Source organism: Lissotriton vulgaris, chromosome 3_1, assembly GCF_964263255.1.
Source record: "Lissotriton vulgaris chromosome 3_1, aLisVul1.2, whole genome shotgun sequence".
Lineage (NCBI taxonomy): Eukaryota > Metazoa > Chordata > Amphibia > Caudata > Salamandridae > Lissotriton > Lissotriton vulgaris.
Window position 1 is genome coordinate 1,854,851,307 of NC_141689.1, and position 22,305 is coordinate 1,854,873,611.

At 50.5% G+C, this 22,305-nt stretch overlaps 1 protein-coding gene across 1 annotated transcript in view; it reads left to right on the plus strand.

Annotated features, from left to right (window-relative positions):
* TRIM2 (tripartite motif containing 2) overlaps window positions 1-22,305 on the plus strand; it is a 460,803-nt gene that overhangs the window by 56,658 nt on the left and 381,840 nt on the right. The window lies entirely within an intron of this gene.

Genomic DNA, 22,305 nt, shown 5'->3' on the forward strand with positions numbered 1-22,305 from the left:
TCTCCCTGACCAACGACCCCGCCGCCGCCAGAGCCAATCTGCACGAAGGGATGAAAGAGGTAGCCGAGTGGATGACGACCAGCCGCCTGAAACTGAACTCAGACAAGACGGAGGTCCTCATTCTAGGCTCTTCGCCCTCCGCCTGGGACGACTCCTGGTGGCCTCCCGCCCTGGGCACCGCACCCAAACCGACAGACCACGCACGCAACCTGGGCTTCATCCTGGACTCCTCCCTCTCCATGACCAGGCAAGTCAACACCGTCTCCTCGGCGTGCTTCAACATCCTACGCATGCTACGAAAGATCTTCTGGTGGATCCCCACCGAGACCAGGAAGACCGTCACCCAGGCCCTCGTCACCAGTCGACTGGACTACGGCAACGCCCTCTACGCTGGTACCACCGCCAAGCTCCAGAAGAGACTCCAGCGGATCCAGAACGCCTCAGCCAGACTCATCCCCGACATCCCACGAACCAGCCACATCTCCGGACATCTCAGAGACCTGCATTGGCTCCCCGTCAACAAAAGAATCACCTTCCGCCTCCTCACCCACGCACACAAAGCCCTACACGACCAAGGCCCGAGCTACCTCAACAACCGAATCAACTTCTACGCTCCCAAACGCCACCTCCGTTCAGCCAACCACGCCCTGGCCGCCGTCCCCCGCATCCGAAGAGCGACAACAGGAGGAAGGTCCTTCTCCTACCTGGCCGCCAAGACCTGGAACTCCCTCCCGACCGACCTGCGCCTGACCCAAGACCACCTCTCCTTCAGGAAGAAGCTGAAGACCTGGCTATTCGAGCAGTAACGGCACCCCCCTCCCCCCAGCGCCTTGAGACCCTACGGGTAAGTAGTGCGCTCTATAAATGTCTTTGATTGATTGATTGATCAGTTACAAAGCTGAATGCAATGAATTTATGATCTGACCAGGTTTGTGTCGGGGAGGCTCTACTTTAATCACATCTAAGTTAGAGCTGATACAGTCCAATATGTGGCCCGCCTTATGGGTGGGGTCTAAAGTTCGAAGGGTTAGCCCGAGGACATGCATATTGTCCCTAATGCTGATTACACTCGAATCTGTAGTGTCATCCAAGTAAAGATTCAGGTCTCCCAATAGTGTAAAATTTGAGAACTTGAGGGTCAGATTGCTCAGCACTTCCCCAATGCTTTCCAAAAACTGAGTTTGCTGACCCTGTGGGCGATATACTAGAGCTCCAGCAAAAGTGAAGGAGTCATGGACCTGGAGGCAGAAACAGATACTTTCTGCTCCCTTAATATCCGCTAGCTCCGTGATCGTGCATGTTAAAGAGTCTTGGTGAATAATCGCCAGGCCTCCACCACGATGCACTGGTCTGTCCAACCTTGGATTAAAAAACCTGGGGGAAGGGCGTGTACAATGTCAGGATTGGACCATTCTCTTAACCACGTCTCGGTAATGAACAGACAGTCCAGTTCCCTCTCTACTATTAGGTCATGAACATGTAGTGCATTTTTAACATGGATCTCGCGTTTTTAAGTCCTCCGATTATAATCTTAGGTGCCCCTTTCCCCTTTGGCATTTGATAGGGTTCTAGTACCTGTTTACAGCCATAACAGCTGATAGGACCTATCCAGGTATCTACATTGAGAGCCTGGTGACAAAGATTGGGCTGTTTGTTCAGTGACACTATGAGGTCTCTGGACATTTGAATATTGGAAGTTGCCTGGGCAGCATATCCCGCCCTTGGCCCGTCCTCAGTGCGGATGGGCGCAGACGGGCTGGACTTTGGCTTGACTTAGGCGCAACAAAGGTGTGCCCACTGATCGCGTCCACTGCGCGAAGGCATGTCCGTCTGCCTTTATACTGTCGCCTATAGCGCTAAAGCACTGTCAATTTACTCCCCTAAGATGGCCGCTCTTCTAATTCAGCTCCTTAGTCTCCTTCTACCTCAGCGCCTATCTCGGCTGGGTGAAAGGTGTCTGCGGGGTGTGTTGGGTGCAGGATACTGCGGGTGAACAGGATTAAAATACGGCGAATAAAGCAAAATTACAAAAGTACTAAACAAGTTAAATTAAACAGCCTCAGGAGCACAGTAGAGTTGTTTTAATTTTATAGTTACCTCAGATGAAGGGCTGTTCAGCCCAAAATGCATTGGATCTATGTAAATGAGGTTGCCCAGGATGAACTGTTTATTACCATGTGCCATAGAAAAATGCCTGGATAGGCATTTATTTAGCATTTGAAGCAATTGGGAATCACAAAGCCTTGTATGTGAATGGATAAAGTAACGAAAAACCCAAAGAAAGTAAAAGTGGAGTACAATCAATTAAAATGGAATACTACAAAAATGGGATAAAAGAGGTAATGGGCATGGATGGATCGAACTCTAATGTGTGGCTAAAACATGTCAGGTTGTGGTTAAATAAAATAGGCTTATCACAATTTTGGGAGAACCCGGAAAGGTTGCCACATAATTCGAAAAAAATGGTGAAAATGGCCTTTTGGGGCTTTATTAATAATCAAATGACCAATGGAAACAGTGGTGGGACACTAGTAAATAACTTTCTAAGGTTCAAGGATGAACCATTTTTTGAGAACTTTTTAGATGAAGTTGAGCCCCCATTAGCTAAAACCCTTTTTTTGAAATTTAGATATGGGAACCTTGTGACCAACACAACCTTGGCACGCTGGTCTAGAAGGGGTAATGTTGATGAGGACCATATGACTAGTGAAACATGTACTATCTGTGAGGGTAATTACAAGGAGGATGACCAGCACATCCTATTCTTCTGTCCAGCCTATGTGTTGGCCAGAAGGAAGTGGATTAAACCTTTATGTAACCTGTTGGGAATAAGGTCATGCACGACGGCAATGAGAATGATCAAATCTGATACAACGCAAGTAATTGTATTCAGTGTCAGTCGTTTTTTGCACTCAATCTACATTCTGCGTAGGAAAACGGCCTAAAGCTATAAGGTCCAAATCATTAACCACTTGTTCACTCGGTTTTACTTGTTTTGTGGTGTAAATGTATGTATTTAAATTGTATATTTCTCAGCTCCGCGCCCCATTGCTTTTAAAGCTAGAGATGGACCATTTTTCACATTTGTATTCTTTTTAAATCCATATTAATTTTAATGGCATACCAATCAATTGTTCTAATCAGGGGATTTAATGTGTATATTTTTAATGTAAAGTTTTGCCGAAATAAAGATCAATTGAATTGAATACTTAATTATTAATGGAGTCTTTTGAATACTTCTGGATTTTGCTGAGCGTCTGGTAGATGGAGCGTGACAATGCTCCACATCTCATGGAATCATTCATCCCTGTGTTCCATGCCTAAAGACACTGCATGCATTATGGGTAACACACCCTAACTGTAGGTCGTACAGCCCTACGGCAAGGTGCACTATACTACTTGTTAAGGCATAACTGCCTGAGCAGATAAGCCTCTGTACTGGGCAGTACAATTACCTCCAGTGCAAGTGAACAGAGAAGCCATTCTAAAGCATTTGCTGGGCACTAGTGAAAACGAGTTCCCAAACTACACAATTGCTTGACTGAAAATAAGGATGTTGGATATCAAACATATCATATGTATGAACCCACACTAATTCTAGTGTTGGATTTATCAATATATGCACCCAGAGGTGCCCCCTGAATCCGCACCAACTGCTGGTGGGATGACTGACTTGTTTTAGCCAGCCTGACACTAAAGATGAATTCCTCACACCAAAACGTGCGGGTCTTTGCTCTCTGGAGAGACCAGAAACCCGAATACAAAAACTGTAAAAAAAGAATTTTTTTATATCTAAAATTATTTTTCCAAAAAATGTCAGACTTGGGCTGTGTTTTTGGAAAAATAATTTTAGATATAAAAAAATTCTTTTTTTACAGTTTTTGTATTTTAATAATGTATTGATGCAGAAATGTCATTCCTAATTAATGTATCATTTGTGTAACTATATATCTTCTATCAGTGTGATTTTTTTAGAAAAAAGCAAATCATAATTAAAATGTATTTTTGATATCATAACAGTCTGTTGATTTTTCTGATTTCTATTATTTTCTTGTGTGTTTATCATATGTTTTTATTGTGATGTGTTATGTTTAAGCCAGGTTTCTGTAGCTAAAGTCTGCCTGGGTATATACCTTTTCAAAAACTCTGGTTTCTCTCATCAGGGCCCCCGTCTTGCTCCAATTCTGGTGAGAGGACAGGCAGGACAATTAGTTAGATTAGCATAGGTGCCCACATTCAGCCAGGACCACCCCTTAGGGTGGTGCAGGTGATGTGGACCCCTCTCTTTAGATTCCTCCTTCTTGTCTTGGAGAGTTAACCAAGCAGGGTTAAGCCCCCTTCCTAAAAGAAGTGGTCTTACAGGGGCGCAGTGACCCCACAGGTCAGTAACCCATTGGCTACTATCCTACACTTCCCTAACACCCCTGAATTCTGTATTTAGAGGAGCCCCAGGCACCAGTAAAGCAGATCCTGATGACATAAGAAGGGAGAGGACACCAAAGAGCCTCAAAAGCAGAGAAGACTGAAGAGAGCACCTGCCTTGTCCCCAACCCGGCCATCCTGTCTTTAGCCCTCATCAAAAACTGCGGCAAAGTCAACTTATCCTGCAGCTGTTCACTCCAGAAACTTGGGGGGACTGTCTGCCTTTGACAAAGACTCAAGACCTCCAGTGAACAGCAGACCTGTTCAGCAGAAATGCCAAAAAGAAGACTCTGAGCCCTTTGGAACCACTAAAAAACAAAACATTAAGCAACCAATGCATCCGTCGCCTTCACTCTCAAGTAGCCCAATGGTGCCAATAAGGTTCCCCATCCTTCCAGAGTGTGATCTCACTGTGGTTTGACCCTCCTGGACTCTCTAACGTTGCCTGCAGCCTCTGCACACAGGCCACTTCTACCACAACTGCTACAGTAAGGAAAAATCCTACGCCTAAGGACATCTCTGCACCCTTTGCCCCTGGGCCTTGGAGAAGAGGACCAAATTTGTCCCTCCATCTCCAAGCATCGCAAGGCTTGAGCCCACTTGCTGGTTCAGCCCAATTGGCTTCCTAGCCAGAGCATGCAGCCTCTTTTTACAGAGACCGATCAATTTTAGTGAGGTCATGCCTCATAATATACACTCACCCATAACCTGAATTTATTGACATCCATAGCCGACTCAGTTCACATTATGCACTGTACAAGAGTCATATGTGTCTTTAAAATACTACAGAAGCAACATATTTTGGAAAATACAAATACTCTTAAGGAAGAAAAGAGAAACTAAAGCACTTTTCTAAATATGTAGGATTGACCCTAATGTCTCGCTCCGGGGTGCTTTTGGTGATAATGTATGTAAGAAAAATTAGTCAAGTAAAATGTATGTTCACATCCTTGTTGCACCATCCATAATGCCCGGTTACTCACCAGTAATGTTCATTACTCCGAGTCCTGGTCTTCCTGTTCCATTCCTTAACAATGAGCAGCTAGTCTGCCCCACATAAATCTATTACCTAGCCAAGTTTATCGCACTTTCCCCAACAAGGAACCACCATCAGGTGACAATAAAGGGGGAGTGCGTCCTAGAAACATCCTGAGAATACCAAAGAAAAACCCAGAAAGAAAACAATCACCCAAAAACCCCAAAACCAGGGAGGGAGGGAAGGGCTCAGGAATGGGATGGGAAGACCAGGACTCGGAGTAATGAATATTACTGGTGAGTAACCGGTCATTACCTCCTCGTCTTGTCTTCCAACAGAAAGCAGTACAAATCATAAACCATGTACAGCAGACAAAACATGAGAGCCAAAGGCAGCCTAGGCCGCCATCCCCAACCGAAGACGATAATGGGAAACAAACGTATGCGGAGAAGCCCCTGTGACAGCATTATAAATGTCTCTCAAGGAGGCCCCCTTGAACATGGCCCAGGAGGAGGAGACGCCCTTGGTCGATCTACCCTGAACAGAAGAGGGGAAAGGACAGTGGGCAGAATTGTAGGCCGAAACCACAGCACCCTTGAGCCAACGAGTCATGGCGGACAAGGAAGGATCAAGACCCCACCTAGAGAGGCCGTAGGTGACAAATAAGGAATCAACCTTACGGAAACCAGCGGTCTGATCCAAGTAGATGTGGAGAGCCCTCAGCACATCCCAAGAATTGAGGACCAACTCTTCAGTAGAGGCAGCATCCGGAAAAAAAACAGGGAGAACAAAATCCTCCTGACAGTGGAAAGATGACAACACTTTGGGCAGAAAAAACTGACTGGGACGGAGAATGACCTTTCCAGCGCAAAAGTGCAAAAAGGGGGGCGAAGCCATCAAAGCCCCAATCTCACCAACCCTCTGCCTAGAAGTAATGGCCACCAGGAAAAGAACCTTAGCAGAAAGGACCTTAAGGTCCACCGAGACCAAAGGCTCGAAAGGGGGACCCGTCAAGGCCTGGAGAACCAGGGGAAGATCCCAGGTCGGCACAGGAGAGTGAGAGACAGGACGCTGAAGCAAAAAGCTCCTCAAAATTCGAGCCGCCAATGGTGAGACAGAGGACACAGAGGACATCCGAAAGGCAAGAATGGCAGCCCACTGCGCACACAGGGAAGAGACAGCGAGCCCCAAGATGAACCCATCCCGCAAGAAGTCCAACACCCTCACGGCCTCACAAGAGGAAGAAGAGAGACCCTTCCAAAGACACCAGGAGGAGATGTTCTTCCAATGACTGTCATGGGACTTCAAGGCGAAAGGGCACCGAGACAACTGGAGGCACTGGGCAACCTCAACCGAGCAACTCTGACCCAACAAACTCAACCTCTCAAGTGCCAAACCCCCAGCCGGAGGCGGAGCAGGGAGGCAACCCCAAGAAGAGGAGCCCGCAGAGGGGAAGGGACACAGAGGAAACCTCCAATGGGGGCACACAGACAATGTCAGAAGCAGGGGAAACCAAGACTGACGAGACCACTCCGGCACAACCAGAAGAACTTCCGCCCGGTCCAACCGAATCTTCCAGAGGACCCGCGGAAACAAAGCAAACGGAGGGAAGGCAAACAGGAGCGCCAGCGACTGCGGAACGGAGAAAGTGTTGATCGCCCACTCCAACCGGGAAGGAATGAGGCTGCAAAACCGAGGACGAAGGGCAGAATCCTCCGAGGCAAAAAGATCCAGCCAAGGAAGGCGGAACCGGAGGACAATCAGATCGAACAGATCCGGGGACAGACACATAGTCACCGAGGAGAGGAACACCCTGCTCAAAGAGTTGGCAGGCCCATTCTCCTTCCCTGGAAGATAGACTGCCATCAAAGACAAGAGATTCTTCTCGGCCTCAAGCCCGATCATCCTGGAGAGGAGAAACAGAGACCGACACATGCCCCCTTGGCGACTGACATAAGCCCAAACAACTTGGTTGTCGGTCTGCACCGAGACAGCATGGCCCAGAAGGAGAGGAGCAAACCACAGAAGAGCAAACCAAACCGCCCTCAACTCCTTCCAGTTCAAGGACTGGAGAGACTCAAAACGGGACCACCGACCCTGAGCCTTGGAGTCACCCATCACAGCACCCCAACCCACGGCACTGGCATCCGTGGATAACACAACCACATTCTGAGGAGGAAGAAGATCGAACCCCTCGGAACGAGAATAAGGAGACAACCACCATTGGACATCCACCCGAATCCCAGGAGATACGGGAATCAGGGCCTCCTAGTCCACGGAGGCAGGATCCCAGTGCCATAGGACATGATGCAAAAGGGGATATAAATGCAGCCTGGCCCAAGGAAGGAGATGCAAAGTGGACGTCATCTCCCCCCGACTTCTCAACCAGAGACGGGCGGACACCTGGGACTGGGACAGAACCCAAGAAAGGTGACGAAACAAAGTCAACTGGCACTCCTGGGAGAGGAACACCATCCTGAGATCCATACAGAAGAGAGCCCCCAGGAACTTCAGTGTCTGGGAGGGCACCAGGGAGGACTTCCGGTAATTGATGAGGAACCCTAAGGACCCCAGTAGATGACACACCTGCTCCACATCTGACAGAGCCTGAGAAAAAAGAAGGAGAAACAATCAGCCAATCATCGAGATAAGGAAACACTTGCAGCCCTCTGGAATGAAGAATACCCACCAGAGGGGCCAAGAGCATCTTAAAAACTCTTGGCGCGGATGGAAGGCCGAAGGTAAGCACCCGGAATTGGAAGTGTCAGGAACCCCTAGTAAACCGGAGAAACTTCTGATCCGCCGGATGGATCAGGACGTGCAGATAAGCATCCATCAGATCCAGGGATGCCAGGAAGCCCCCAGGAAGCACCAGATGTAGGATGGACAACAAAGTCACCATCTTGAACGTACAACAGGGCATGAAGCGATTGACCCATTTCAGATCCAAAACAGGACCCAGATCCGGTGTATCCTTCTTGGAGACCAGAAAGAGGATTGAATAACCACCCTTGCCCCTTTCCAGAGGAGGAACCTCCATGATAGCCTCCTTCTCTAACAGAAGGCGCACACCTCCCTGCAAGGCCTCCCGCCGCAGAGGAAGACGGGGCAGGGGAGTCACAAGGAAGACCAGAGGGGGTGGAGAGGAGAATTAGATCCGATAACCATTCGAAACGGTCTGAACCGCCCAGGCATCCGGAACCGACAACCACTGGGGTAGGAAAGATTGAAGGCGACCCCCAACCGGCAAAGACAGACAGTCATTGTGAAGAGGAAGAAGCGGTGGCAGCAACACTGGCAGGGGCCTGGGCTTGGCACCTCCAGGGCCGCCCCGGCACAGACCTCTGCCACGAAAGGGCTGCGAAGCACCCCGATCAGAAGGCCCAAAGGTATGACAGTAGCCAAAACCATGCCCCCGAGAAGGAGGGTGGACCGGAGCCGCAAGCTTGCGGTTCTCCGCCAACTGCTTGACCATCTCTTCAAGTTGAGGGCCGAACACTTTGGAACCCACAAAGGGCAACTTAAGCAGGACCGACTTCCCAGCTATCGAAGCACCAGAAGCTGCCTCAACGGCACTCAAATTGTCAAAGGAAGTATCCGACAAGTATCGCACCTGCAACTCCAATAGGGCCAATACAGAGGAGGCATTCTCCCTGCTATGCAAAAGAAGAGACAGGGCCTGAAAATCCTTGAGGAGGGACTGAACCATGTAATTAGAATAGGCAGTCGCCCTGACAGAAAAATTGGAAGCAGCATAGGAACGCTTCACCGCCCCTTCAACACGCTTATCCACAGCGTCCGCAGGAAGGGCATCATCCGACAGGACCAAACCTGGAGAGGAAAGGCCAGCCATCAAATTGTCAACCTTGACGGCCTGTGGAAATTCAGCAGCAAAACCCTCCAAAGGATAACGCTTAGACAGAAACAGAGGGAAGGCGGATTTATCTACCTCCTTCCACTCATGATCCAGCACCTTGCGCACAGCACCATGCAAGGGGAAGGACTCAGGAGTCAGCTGGTGATATTGCGTAAAGAAGTCATCCTCCAGGACATCGGACACAGGAGGAGTGAACCCCAGATTATCCCCTACATGGGCAAACAAGTCAGAGACCTCCGCACCCTGAACAAAGCGTCCCCGGACACATTCCTCCTCATCAGGACCCAACTCGCCTTCAGGAACTTCCAGCGGATCTACAGACCTACGAGGCACCTTGGCAGAAGGTCCAGCAGCCTCCTGAGCCCGGAAGGCAGCAGCCACTGCTGCATTAATCAACAGGCGCAGGGCATCAAGAGGAGGAGCGGCGGAAGAGGCACCCGAGTCCATGACAGCAACCTCGGGGATCAGCAACGCTAAGAAACACAGCAAAACGCCACCAGAACAGGCACTCACAGAGGACGGGTGCATGAGGAAAAGGACCCCATTTAAAACAAATGAAGTCCCGAGGTCCCGAGTTCACGCTGGACCAGGAAAAGAGGCCGGCGCATAAAAAAGCAGCCGGCCGCCCAAATTTTGCCCCAGAGAAATCAGCAACAATGCGGCCCACTCGCGCCGCATGAAATCACCGCCGCAAACCCCGCCCGCTAACGCAGGGCTCAGTGGGACCCGCAGGAAGGAACACAGCCACTAAGGCAGGCTGCGTAGACATCCCCCATCAGGTGAGCACAACTGGCACAAACGGCCGTTAGAGCGGACCGCGACCAAGTCAGGTACAGCAGGCAGCATAAGCGGAGGGTCCAGGGCATACATATACAAGCAAGAAGGCACTCGCTAAAGCAGGCCGACCAAACATAAAAGAAAACAAGGGAAAACTTACCCCACAGCTCCGCTAAGCACACAAAGGAAACCTCGAATACAGACAAAAAAGAATAGGATGTTTCTATGACGCACTTCCCCCTTTATTGTCACCTGATGTTGGTGCCATGTTGAGGGAAGTGCGAAAAGCTCAGCTACGTAATAGGTTTCTGTGGAGCAGACTAGCTTCTCACTGTTAAGGAATGGGACGGGAAGACAGGACGAGGAGGTAATGTCTGTGGGAGGCAGTGGCACAGGCTGCCTCGAATGAGGTGCCTCAATTCCCTCTAATGTGCTCTCATCTCATGCCTGCCTCTGTTTGATACAGACCCACGCATCTACACGAACGCCTCCACAGCAGCTTTAGCGGGCTGACACTGACAGGGCATGCAGTTGACTGCCACGGAGATAGCGTGCGCCCTCTGCACATGTGCGCCAACAGCCTGCAGGATAGGGCAGGGCATGAGCCGCGTGAAAATGCTACAGAAACAACATCATCAGGAAAATGAAAATACTTTTAAGGAATGCAAGGTAAAGAACAACATGAAACATAAACAGTGACACCATGGCTGACATAGATTATCTAGAGGGCGCTGCTCCTTTTAACTATGCAGGCACCCGGGACCCAGGTGCAAACACATGACATTCTCTGTCTGTCATCTGTCCTCTGATCTGGAATCCAAGGGGTGGGGAACAGACACCGGACCCCATTCTTTGGCTACCAGGAACAATTGAAGAGGATAATTTAACCACAAGATAGCAGTGCCACATCATGCACGCCACGTTTGCTGCCCAGGTGCACTCTCCAGTCATGAGTCCACTGCACTGACTCCGGCAATCAGCCGGGGCCAGGGCCCCACTCAGACCGCAGTGCTAGTTCACCAGGTTGCCATATCAGGTGAGGAGATGAGAGTCCAAAGCAGCCTCCTCTGTGTTACTTTGTAACAGCTGTTTGTGCGGCTGCGCCAGACACTAAAGTAACAGAGCTGGCCCCAGACTAAGATGCACATCAAACACGGAGCTAAGAGGGAAACACAGACCTAGGTCATTCTCCACTCAGAAAGTCATCAATACACTAATGACCAAGGTCAGTTTAGGGCATTCAATTTTAAAAGAGCTGGTGTATAGCTTATCGCAATTTTCTCTCAACAGACATACCTCCCACTTCTCATCAGTAAGGGGTAGGGAATACACCAGTCAATGGCCCATCTTAAAACAAGCACGCTCCCTATCCAGACAGAAGCGAAAACCCACACCCAAATGTGGTGAAAAAAATATGTGATAGCGCGATAACACCTCACGGGCGCACCACCAATGGGACCCCTGGTAGGTACTCACCAGGATGGCCCTGTTATCATCATCGGTGCTATCGGGCTTAAAGAAAAGTGTCCAAATGAAAAACCAACTGTGTTACCAGCAATAGGTGCAGTGGAAAAACACACAAAAACAGTGATGTCACACAACATAAACCATATGTACACAGAACCCCGCAAACAGCACGAACAGATAACTTTATTCTTGTTCTTCTATGCTGTTTGCGTATATTAAAAAAGTGAAGATGGCTACTACCTATAGAGCCATGTTCTTCTTGCCAACATGTTTCATTGCCATGGTGATATTCAGGCAATTTCTTCAGGGCAACAACTTTTTATGCCACTGCATTGGACACCAGGGTTTCAAATTACCTCTATCAGCAACAGTTTCTCATACCAGCCAAGAGGTCTTAAGCAAAAGGTATTTTGGTTATCTCCATTTGTGAGTAACCTAGCCACTCCTTCCGTTATCCTTAGCGGTAATAGGAGCGCGGTTGGCGTTCTATCATCCCTCAGACTAAGATGGCCTGGTATCCTGGGCAACCAGTCACCTCATGTTGACATGGGTCTGGCTGACCTCCAGCAAGCGCGATGTCAACTACATCCACTCTGAGAGCTACGTCACCTCAGTCGCTACACAATTCAGACATGTCTCACTAAGTGTGACACATTCTCTTAGTGCAGTGATAGAGATACCAGAACTATAAAATGTGTTATACTAACCCCCGAAGTATGGCACTTGACAGGGCTGTGCACTTGTATACTAAACAATTAACTAAAGTCTTATTCCATTTTATAATTTAAACAAGCATTTGCAATGCAATAGGTCTTACATTAATTAAGTTTGAGCTAATGGCATTGCTAAATATTGCAACACGAATTGCAACAAAAGTCTATATATTGTAGGCCAAAAAAATGTATATTTATTTTTGTAGCAACGGTGGCATGCTGCGCTTGAGATGAATATGTTTAAAGGTAAAGTGTGCCATACTGCAATTGATTTGTGCACTGATGGCTGGTGGTGTGTGTGCCTGTAGAAATTGTGCACTGATGGTTGGTGGTGTGTGTGCCTGGTGGAAGTGTGCACTGCTGGCTGGTGGTGTGTGTGCCTGGTGAAAGCGTGCACTGACGGCTGGTGGTGTAAGCCTGGTGAAAGCGTGCACTGACTGCTGGTGGTGTGTGTGTGCCTGGTGAAAGAGTGCACTGACATCTGGTGGTGTGTGCCTGGTGGAAGCATGCATTGATGGCTGGTGGTGTTTGCGCCTGTTGAAAGCGTGCACTGACGGCTGGTGGTGTGTGTGCCTGGTGGCAAAGCGTGCACTGACGGCTGGTGGTGTGTGTATCTGGAAGTGTGCACTGAAAGTTGGTGGTGTGTGTGCCTGGTGGAAGCGTGCACTGACGGCTAGTGGTGTCTATGACTGATGAAAGTGTGCACTGATTGCCGGTGGTGTGTGTCTGTGCCTGTTGAAACCATGCACTGACGGCTGGTGTTGTGTGCGCCTGGTGGCAAAGTGTGCACTGACAGCTGGTGGTGTGTGTGTCCCACAGACGCTAATTGCCTTGTTGGTGCCAGTGTGGTGCAGTGAGGGGCAAAGATGCTCGAAGGGTGGTTAAATAGCAATTGTAGTGTCAGTAGAGGAAGGTTCTCAGGCTAATTCAGGCTGTCATATCCCTACAGAAGGTAGCATTCTAAGCCCTAGCTGGTTTTCAGCGGAGTCCATACATGTATGCAGCACATTATTGCACTTCCTCTGTCTGCCCTCTTCACTCATTAGGTGCTCCAAAGACAACACTACAGCTCTTTCTGGGGGAAAATGTATTCTTGGCCCAAAGCACCACAGCTCACAAAGAGAGCACACATGGATATGCTTGTGCATAGTGACACTGCTGTTTGGTGTGCCTCACCGCACATGCCTCCGGACCCTTTTTTGCCTCCAAATTTATCGTCCGGGATCCCTGATTAGTTTCAAATATTATGTATCCCCATTAAGAACCAAGCAGCATCATACTGTGCTGGATAGGTGAGGCAGGGCCTGGTGCGTGTCCATATCGGTGTTAACAAACCTGCTCACTTACTCCTTGGCCTCTGTGCTGAGTGCACTAATTAATGCGGACTATAACGGTGTTCAGACTATTTGCTCGTCAACTCTTTGGCCTCTTTGCTGAGCGATGAGGGGTTGTAAATCCCTGGCCTTGCCGCAGAGTATACATCGCGATGGAGCCAGTGTGCAGCCTATAAGCAGGATATTTGGAGTAATGGTGAAGATCAAAGGAAGGTGCATATATTATGGTCAGCTGAGAGTGCTACTGATTCTGTTTGCTTATGCGGAGACCGGGCTGATATAACACTCTAAAATAGATTGGGAGGGGGGTATAGTGTCCAAACTGTCCAATCAGCCAGAGTTCAAAATAGCAGATACTGTACTTAGAGGGATACTAATTGGAACAAAACTGCTCCAGAATTGTATGCACGTGCTACAAAACTAACATAGCACCAGATGCAGCTCACGTCTGCAAAGGGTTTCCAGGCCAACGGACGGAAGGGTCATAAAACCCCTCCCCCCCACTCCACTTCTAAAAAGGACACAAGGAATTATTTGGGTGGAACAAAAGAACCGTATAAAACTTGTGCTTATCTTGAGGAAGCGCATTCCTCGAAGGCTCTCTGAAGACTGGCAGAAACGCAGGAATCAGGCCCCAGCAACAACACAGGTTGTTTATGGGCTGTTACCAGAGCTCTCATAGACATTACAACTCAAGAAATCACGAGCTGCCCCAAAATACTGTTCGAACCTGTGCCCAGAACAAACAAGTATTGCATGGCTAAACACTTATAAGGTCCCAAAGGCTAGACCTATTGGCTATGCCAATGCTTGTTTTGAGTGAGTGGCGCATGCAGGTATGTCACTGTGAGGTAGAGATGCTGTGAGTGCTTTTAAAGGAGCCCCTGTGACATACGCCTCTTCAAAATGTATCTTCGGTCTGGTGTAATACTTCTAGCCAATATTCCTGTCTTCTCGCACCCAATGCATCCTTAAATGTCCCATATTCCCATCTTCTCGCACCGAATGCATCCTTAAATGTCCCATGTACACTCCTATTACCCCTACCCACCAGTGGCAGTTTACCCGTCACGGGTGGTGGTGCGGGCGGTGAACGTGGTGGTGGACGTGGTGGTGGACGTGGTGGTGGTGGACATGGTGGTGGTGGACATGGTGGTGGACGTGGTGGTGGTGGACATGGTGGTGGTGGGGGACGTGGTGGTGGTCAATTTGGTGGTGGACATGGTGGTGGTGGTCGTGGTGGTGGACGTGATGATGGTGGTGGTGGGGGTAGTGGATGTGGTGGTGGTGGTGGACATGGTGGTGGTGGCCATGGTGGTGGTGGACGTGGTGGTGGTGGACATGGTGGTGGTGGATTTGGTGGTGGTGGTGAATTTGGTTGTGGTGGTGGATTTGGTGGTGGTGGTGGATGTGGTGGTGTTGGTGGTGGTGGTGGAGGTGGTGGTGGTGGACATGGTGGTGTTGGTGGATGTCTTCGTGGATGACTTGGTAGTGGTGGTCATGTTGGGGGTGGTGGTGGACGTTGTGGTGGTAGATGTGGTGGTGGTGGATGTGGTGGTGGACGTGGTGGTGGTGTACATGGTGGTGATGGACATGGTGGTGGACATGGTGGTGGTGGATGTGGTGGTGGTGAATGTAGTGGTGGATGTGGTGGTGGATGTGGTGGTGGAGGACATGGTGGTGGCCGTGGTGGTGGCCTTCGTGGTGGTGGTGGACATGGTGGTGGTGGACATGGTGGTGGTGGACATGGTGGTGGACATGGTGTGGTGGTGGATGTGGTGGTAGTGGTGGTGGACGTGGTGGTGGTGGGTGTGGTGGATGTGGTGGTGGTGGAGGTGGGTGTTGTGGTGGACATGGTGGTGGTGGACGTAGTGGTGGATGTGGTGGTAGTAGATGTGGTGGGGATGGACGTGGTGGTGGTAGTGGTGGAGGTGGTGGTTGTGAACGTGGTGGTGGTGGTGGTGGACATGGTGGTGGTGGATGTGGTGGTGGACATGGTGGTGGTGGTGGACGTGGTGGTGGTGGACATGGTGGTGGACGTGGTGGTGGTGGACGTGGTAGTGGTGGACGTGGTGGTGGTGGGGGTGGTGGTGGACATGGTGGTTGTGGTGGATGTGGTGGTGGATGTGGTGGTGGACGTGGTGGTTGTGGACATGGTGGTGATGTACATGGTGGTGGTGGACGTTCTGGTGGTGGACGTGGTGGTGGTGGACATAGTGGTGGTGGATGTGGTGGTGGTGTATGTGGTGGTGGTGGTAGTGGTGGTGGGCATGGTGGGTAGTGGGTGCGGTGGCAGTGGACATGGTGGTGGTGATGGTGGAGGTGGGTGTGGTGGTGGTGGTGGACGTGGTGGTGGATGTGGTGGTGGAATGTGGTGGTGGACGTGGTGGTGGTGGTGGTGGACATGGACATGGTGGTGATGGACGTGGTGGTGGTGGACGTGGTGGTGGTGGACATGGTGATGGTGGTGGACATGGTGGTGGTGGATGTGATGGAGGTGGTGGTGGATGTGGTGGTGGTGGTAGTGGTGGTGGATGTGGTGGTGGTGGACGTGGTGGTGGTGGTGGCCGTGGTGGTGGTGGACATGGTGGTGGACGTAGTGGTGGTGGATGTGGTGGTGGTGGATGTGGTGGTGGACTTGGTGGGGGACGTGGTGGACGTGGTGGTGGACGTGGTGGATGTGGTGGACGTGGTGGTAGTGGATGTGGTAGTGGTGGACGTGGTGGGGGTGTGGGTGGACGTGGTGGTGGTGGACGTGGTGGTGGTGGTGGTGGATGTGGTGGTGGTGGTGGACGTGGTGGTGGTGGACGTGATGTGGTGGACGTGATTTCCCTTTATACTGTTTATGTGATCAGGTTTTAGCCTGAATCTGCACCCAAAATAAAAGCCTCAAGCAGCTGGTCAACCATGCAGGGAGCTGCCCTGTAAAGTGCCCGAGTCCTGTTCAGCTGAGACTGTGAACGGAGCCTACGTCTGTGCTTCAGTGACACCCCCTGTTGCTCACTTTTATTGACGCCCCTGAGTCTTGGGTTACTGTGCCTCAGAGTGCCTGCCCTCATGTCCGGGTGCTTGACACAGGAGAGCCCCTGCAGCTTGGCATCTGGCACTTTTCAAAAGTGCGAGCATAGAGGTCTCTAGAGTGACCTCGCGATTAGACTATGGCAACATCCTGTTCCTAGGGGCTACCGAAGGCAGCTTAGGCCGCCTACAAGTTATACAGAACTCCGCCGCCAGACTGGTGCTAAGAAGACCCAGGAGAGCCAACTCAAAAAAGGCACTGGATGCGCTCCATTGGTTACCTGTAAAGAAGCGTGTGCGGTATAAGTGCCTCCTTTTCTGTCACCGTATCGTCTGGGACAGATCGCCGACTTACCTCAAGGACCTAATCAGCAGATACAAACCTACTAGATCCCTACGATCAGAGGGCGCCGGACTGCTGATAGTCCCTAGAATTAAGAAGGCAAGAATGGGTGGACGCTCATTTGCACTCCAAGCAGCCCAACAGTGGAACAAACTCCCCTGTGCTATGAGACTGGAGAGCAACGAAACGCGGTTTAGGGCCCTCCTCAAAACTCATCTATACTCCACATAATTCGGGTTGTCTGTATGCTGGTTTCTTGGACAGTGTCAGCGCGGGGACACGCCGTGATGGCGTTACTGTGCGCTCTACAAACTCGATATTATTATTATTATTAAAGCACAGGGGTGGAGGTGAACCCCATTCCACCCTCACTGGCACCCAGAATGTTATTATCAACCCTTCCTTGGTGTGTACTGGTCTCAGAGTTGACATGTGTAGTATTTCATTTGCAGCGTGTGGGCTGCAGCCCTTCCAAGGAGTATGTATGCCTTTATAGCTGCAGCTGCAGAACCGTGCCTAGCTGCATGAAAGGCAGCGGAGGGAGAGAGAGCGCCACGCCTGGGCCTTCACAGCACCTGAGACAAAGAGTGTTTGCCGCTGACCGCGTGACCTGCAGGGGAGCATGGGCGGGGCAGCGCTTTAGTCCCACCCGGTTAGCGAGCCCACCTATCGGCGCCCCTCCCCGCGTCCACCTTTCACTGGCCAAGGGGGAGGGCTCACCCGGGGAGGAGGGGCGCCCCGCTACTTATACCGCAGCAGCCTTATCTCGGCCTCTCTCCTCCTGGATTCTCCCGCGGCTCTGCTCTGTTCCCACCCTGAACCCTGACCCAGCAGCTAGAACGGCGGAGCGAAGTTTTAGAATGTTGTAATGGTCTGGTTTTGTGTTGCAGGCGGAGTTACAGGGCGATCTGGAAGCAGACGGGGACAGTAAGGGTACCTCTGCGGCAGAAAGGTACAGTAAGGGTACCTCTGCCTGGCACAGTAAGGGTGCCTGAGCCAAGGACAAGGAGCCGAAGGAGGTTCCGGGAAACCGCGACGGCGCCCCGTTAGTCCTTCGGGCGGTCGGGGGGCCTGAACCGATCGGGGGTGTGCCACACCGCTCCGCCCTGACAGGGGGGGCGGGAGTATAACGAAAATGGTAATGTGCTGCACCGTCAGAGCATCGACTCGCCATGCAAGATGGCTCCTTAGGCATGCGGGACAGCAAGGAGCTGCCTGCTTTGGATCGCCCGTAAGATGACCCACCATAACGTCATACCTGTGTTGCATGAAATAAACCTGCAGCAGTTCTTTCCCACAAATATGTCTCCTGAGTTTCTTTTGGGTGGGAATTGTAATTGTGTATTGAGAGGGGGAAAAGGGACGGAAGTTTGGCTGAGGAGGACATGGTGGTGATGTACATGGTGGTGGTGGACGTTCTGGTGGTGGACGTGGTGGTGGTGGACATAGTGGTGGTGGATGTGGTGGTGGTGTATGTGGTGGTGGTGGTAGTGGTGGTGGGCATGGTGGGTAGTGGGTGCGGTGGCAGTGGACATGGTGGTGGTGATGGTGGGTGTGGTGGTGGTGGTGGACGTGGTGGTGGATGTGGTGGTGGAATGTGGTGGTGGACGTGGTGGTGGTAGTGGTGGACATGGACATGGTGGTGATGGACGTGGTGGTGGTGGACGTGGTGGTGGTGGACATGGTGATGGTGGTGGACATGGTGGTGGTGGATGTGATGGAGGTGGTGGTGGATGTGGTGGTGGTGGTAGTGGTGGTGGATGTGGTGGTGGTGGACGTGGTGGTGGTGGTGGCCGTGGTGGTGGTGGACATGGTGGTGGACGTAGTGGTGGTGGATGTGGTGGTGGACTTGGTGGGGGACGTGGTGGACGTGGTGGTGGACGTGGTGGATGTGGTGGACGTGGTGGTAGTGGATGTGGTAGTGGTGGACGTGGTGGGGGTGTGGGTGGACGTGGTGGTAGTGGACGTGGTGGTGGTGGTGGATGTGGTGGTGGTGGTGGACGTGGTGGTGGTGGACGTGATGTGGTGGACGTGATTTCCCTTTATACTGTTTATGTGATCAGGTTTTAGCCTGAATCTGCACCCAAAATAAAAGCCTCAAGCAGCTGGTCAACCATGCAGGGAGCTGCCCTGTAAAGTGCCCGAGTCCTGTTCAGCTGAGACTGTGAACGGAGCCTACGTCTGTGCTTCAGTGACACCCCCTGTTGCTCACTTTTATTGACGCCCCTGAGTCTTGGGTTACTGTGCCTCAGAGTGCCTGCCCTCATGTCCGGGTGCTTGACACAGGAGAGCCCCTGCAGCTTGGCATCTGGCACTTTTCAAAAGTGCGAGCATAGAGGTCTCTAGAGTGACCTCGCGATTAGACTATGGCAACATCCTGTTCCTAGGGGCTACCGAAGGCAGCTTAGGCCGCCTACAAGTTATACAGAACTCCGCCGCCAGACTGGTGCTAAGAAGACCCAGGAGAGCCAACTCAAAAAAGGCACTGGATGCGCTCCATTGGTTACCTGTAAAGAAGCGTGTGCGGTATAAGTGCCTCCTTTTCTGTCACCGTATCGTCTGGGACAGATCGCCGACTTACCTCAAGGACCTAATCAGCAGATACGAACCTACTAGATCCCTACGATCAGAGGGCGCCGGACTGCTGATAGTCCCTAGAATTAAGAAGGCAAGAATGGGTGGACGCTCATTTGCACTCCAAGCAGCCCAACAGTGGAACAAACTCCCCTGTGCTATGAGACTGGAGAGCAACGAAACGCGGTTTAGGGCCCTCCTCAAAACTCATCTATACTCCACATAATTCGGGTTGTCTGTATGCTGGTTTCTTGGACAGTGTCAGCGCGGGGACACGCCGTGATGGCGTTACTGTGCGCTCTACAAACTCGATATTATTATTATTATTAAAGCACAGGGGTGGAGGTGAACCCCATTCCACCCTCACTGGCACCCAGAATGTTATTATCAACCCTTCCTTGGTGTGTACTGGTCTCAGAGTTGACATGTGTAGTATTTCATTTGCAGCGTGTGGGCTGCAGCCCTTCCAAGGAGTATGTATGCCTTTATAGCTGCAGCTGCAGAACCGTGCCTATCTGCATGAAAGGCAGCGGAGGGAGAGAGAGCGCCACGCCTGGGCCTTCACAGCACCTGAGACAAAGAGTGTTTGCCGCTGACCGCGTGACCTGCAGGGGAGCATGGGCGGGGCAGCGCTTTAGTCCCACCCGGCTAGCGAGCCCACCTATCGGCGCCCCTCCCCGCGTCCACCTTTCACTGGCCAAGGGGGAGGGCTCACCCGGGGAGGAGGGGCGCCCCGCTACTTATACCGCAGCAGCCTTATCTCGGCCTCTCTCCTCCTGGATTCTCCCGCGGCTCTGCTCTGTTCCCACCCTGAACCCTGACCCAGCAGCTAGAACGGCGGAGCGAAGTTTTAGAATGTTGTAATGGTCTGGTTTTGTGTTGCAGGCGGAGTTACAGGGCGATCTGGAAGCAGACGGGGACAGTAAGGGTACCTCTGCGGCAGAAAGGTACAGTAAGGGTACCTCTGCCTGGCACAGTAAGGGTGCCTGAGCCAAGGACCAGGAGCCGAAGGAGGTTCCGGGAAACCGCGACGGCGCCCCGTTAGTCCTTCGGGCGGTCGGGGGGCCTGAACCGATCGGGGGTGTGCCACACCGCTCCGCCCTGACAGGGGGGGCGGGAGTATAACGAAAATGGTAATGTGCTGCACCGTCAGAGCATCGACTCGCCATGCAAGATGGCTCCTTAGGCATGCGGGACAGCAAGGAGCTGCCTGCTTTGGATCGCCCGTAAGATGACCCACCATAACGTCATACCTGTGTTGCATGAAATAAACCTGCAGCAGTTCTTTCCCACAAATATGTCTCCTGAGTTTCTTTTGGGTGGGAATTGTAATTGTGTATTGAGAGGGGGAAAAGGGACGGAAGTTTGGCTGAGGAGGACATTATTTCGCAATAAAATGAGAGTTATTTCAAAATGCAAACACAAACTTTGCAAAGGCAAGGGAAACAAGGACATTGCAAGCTTTTTAAAGGGCAAAAATAAGGAGCTTTGCATCACCCCAGCAGTATAAACAAGCCAAGCTACGAAAGTAAAACTGATCGGACGGAGGCAGAGAGGAAAGCAACTTAATGACCCGTGACGGAGGAGACGGATGGCTGTTCCGCGCGTGCACAAGTACGTGCACTCAAGCTTCAGGCCAGCAAAACTCTGGAAGGTAGCACTTTTTATTTAACCCTTTACTAAATGTCGAGCAAGCAGCACATGCGCTGCTGTAGGCTCCACCTAAAAAAACACTGCTTGGAGTGGGCAATTCACTTAGGATTAGCCAAACAGGAAGTACATCCAAATACTTCCTGAACTAGACGTCGCACCCGCACATCAACCTTGATCAGTAACTCTTTACTGGTCAACACCACTACCCTACAAAACTACCACCCTATATCAAAAACGTGCTCCCCAACCCCATGAAATGCCCTTCTGACCCACAAAAGTCAAATTCTAATTAAGAGACTCTTGGCATTTCAGTGAGCTTACAATCGTATCTGGTTTCCCATTTCCATCCACAACTGCAGTAGTTCTTATAGTGGCTGCCTTTGTGCCCTTGAGTTGTGCATAGTGATAGCATATGGAGATCAAAATGACGCATTGTTTATTCTGTCTATCAGTATAATTGTGATTAGTGACCTCTACTATAAGAACATATGGCGGCAAATAGAAAATCAGCACAACCCTACTCTGATACAAATGGGTTTAAAATAAAGTAACAGCACCACACCTTCATACCCTCTCTCACACCAACTGCCATGGCAAATCTAGCAACCACACTTGCAAATATTTCAAGTAGTTATGATGTCAAATTCATGAAAACAGAACAGGTTGGTTTTAAGTCTTATTATCGCACTTCCTATACCCTACCCAATGAAGCCTTCTTGTTGCAATGAATGCTTCATAATTGACAAACAAACGAACAAAGAAAGTGTTCCCCTACCACACAATAAGGTGATCAAGAAATTCTATAAACAAACATTTGAATAGAAAAAGAGTTAATCAACGGATCCTACAGTGGTGGACATTTACTTAATTGTCAAAGCACAAAATATACACACCTCCTGGGAAACCAAATAGGAATTATTTTCTCCTTAGTGACTTGCATCAACTCTGACAGTGTTTTTTTCAAAACACTGGCCCTGATTCCAAGAACTAAATAGCGATATATATATATATATATATATATATATATATATATATATATATATATATATATATATATATTCACTGAAAAAACCATAGGTTATAGACCATATATAGTTAGGAATTCGCATTTACAAAACCTTATTTTACTCACACAAAACCATTGAAATTCC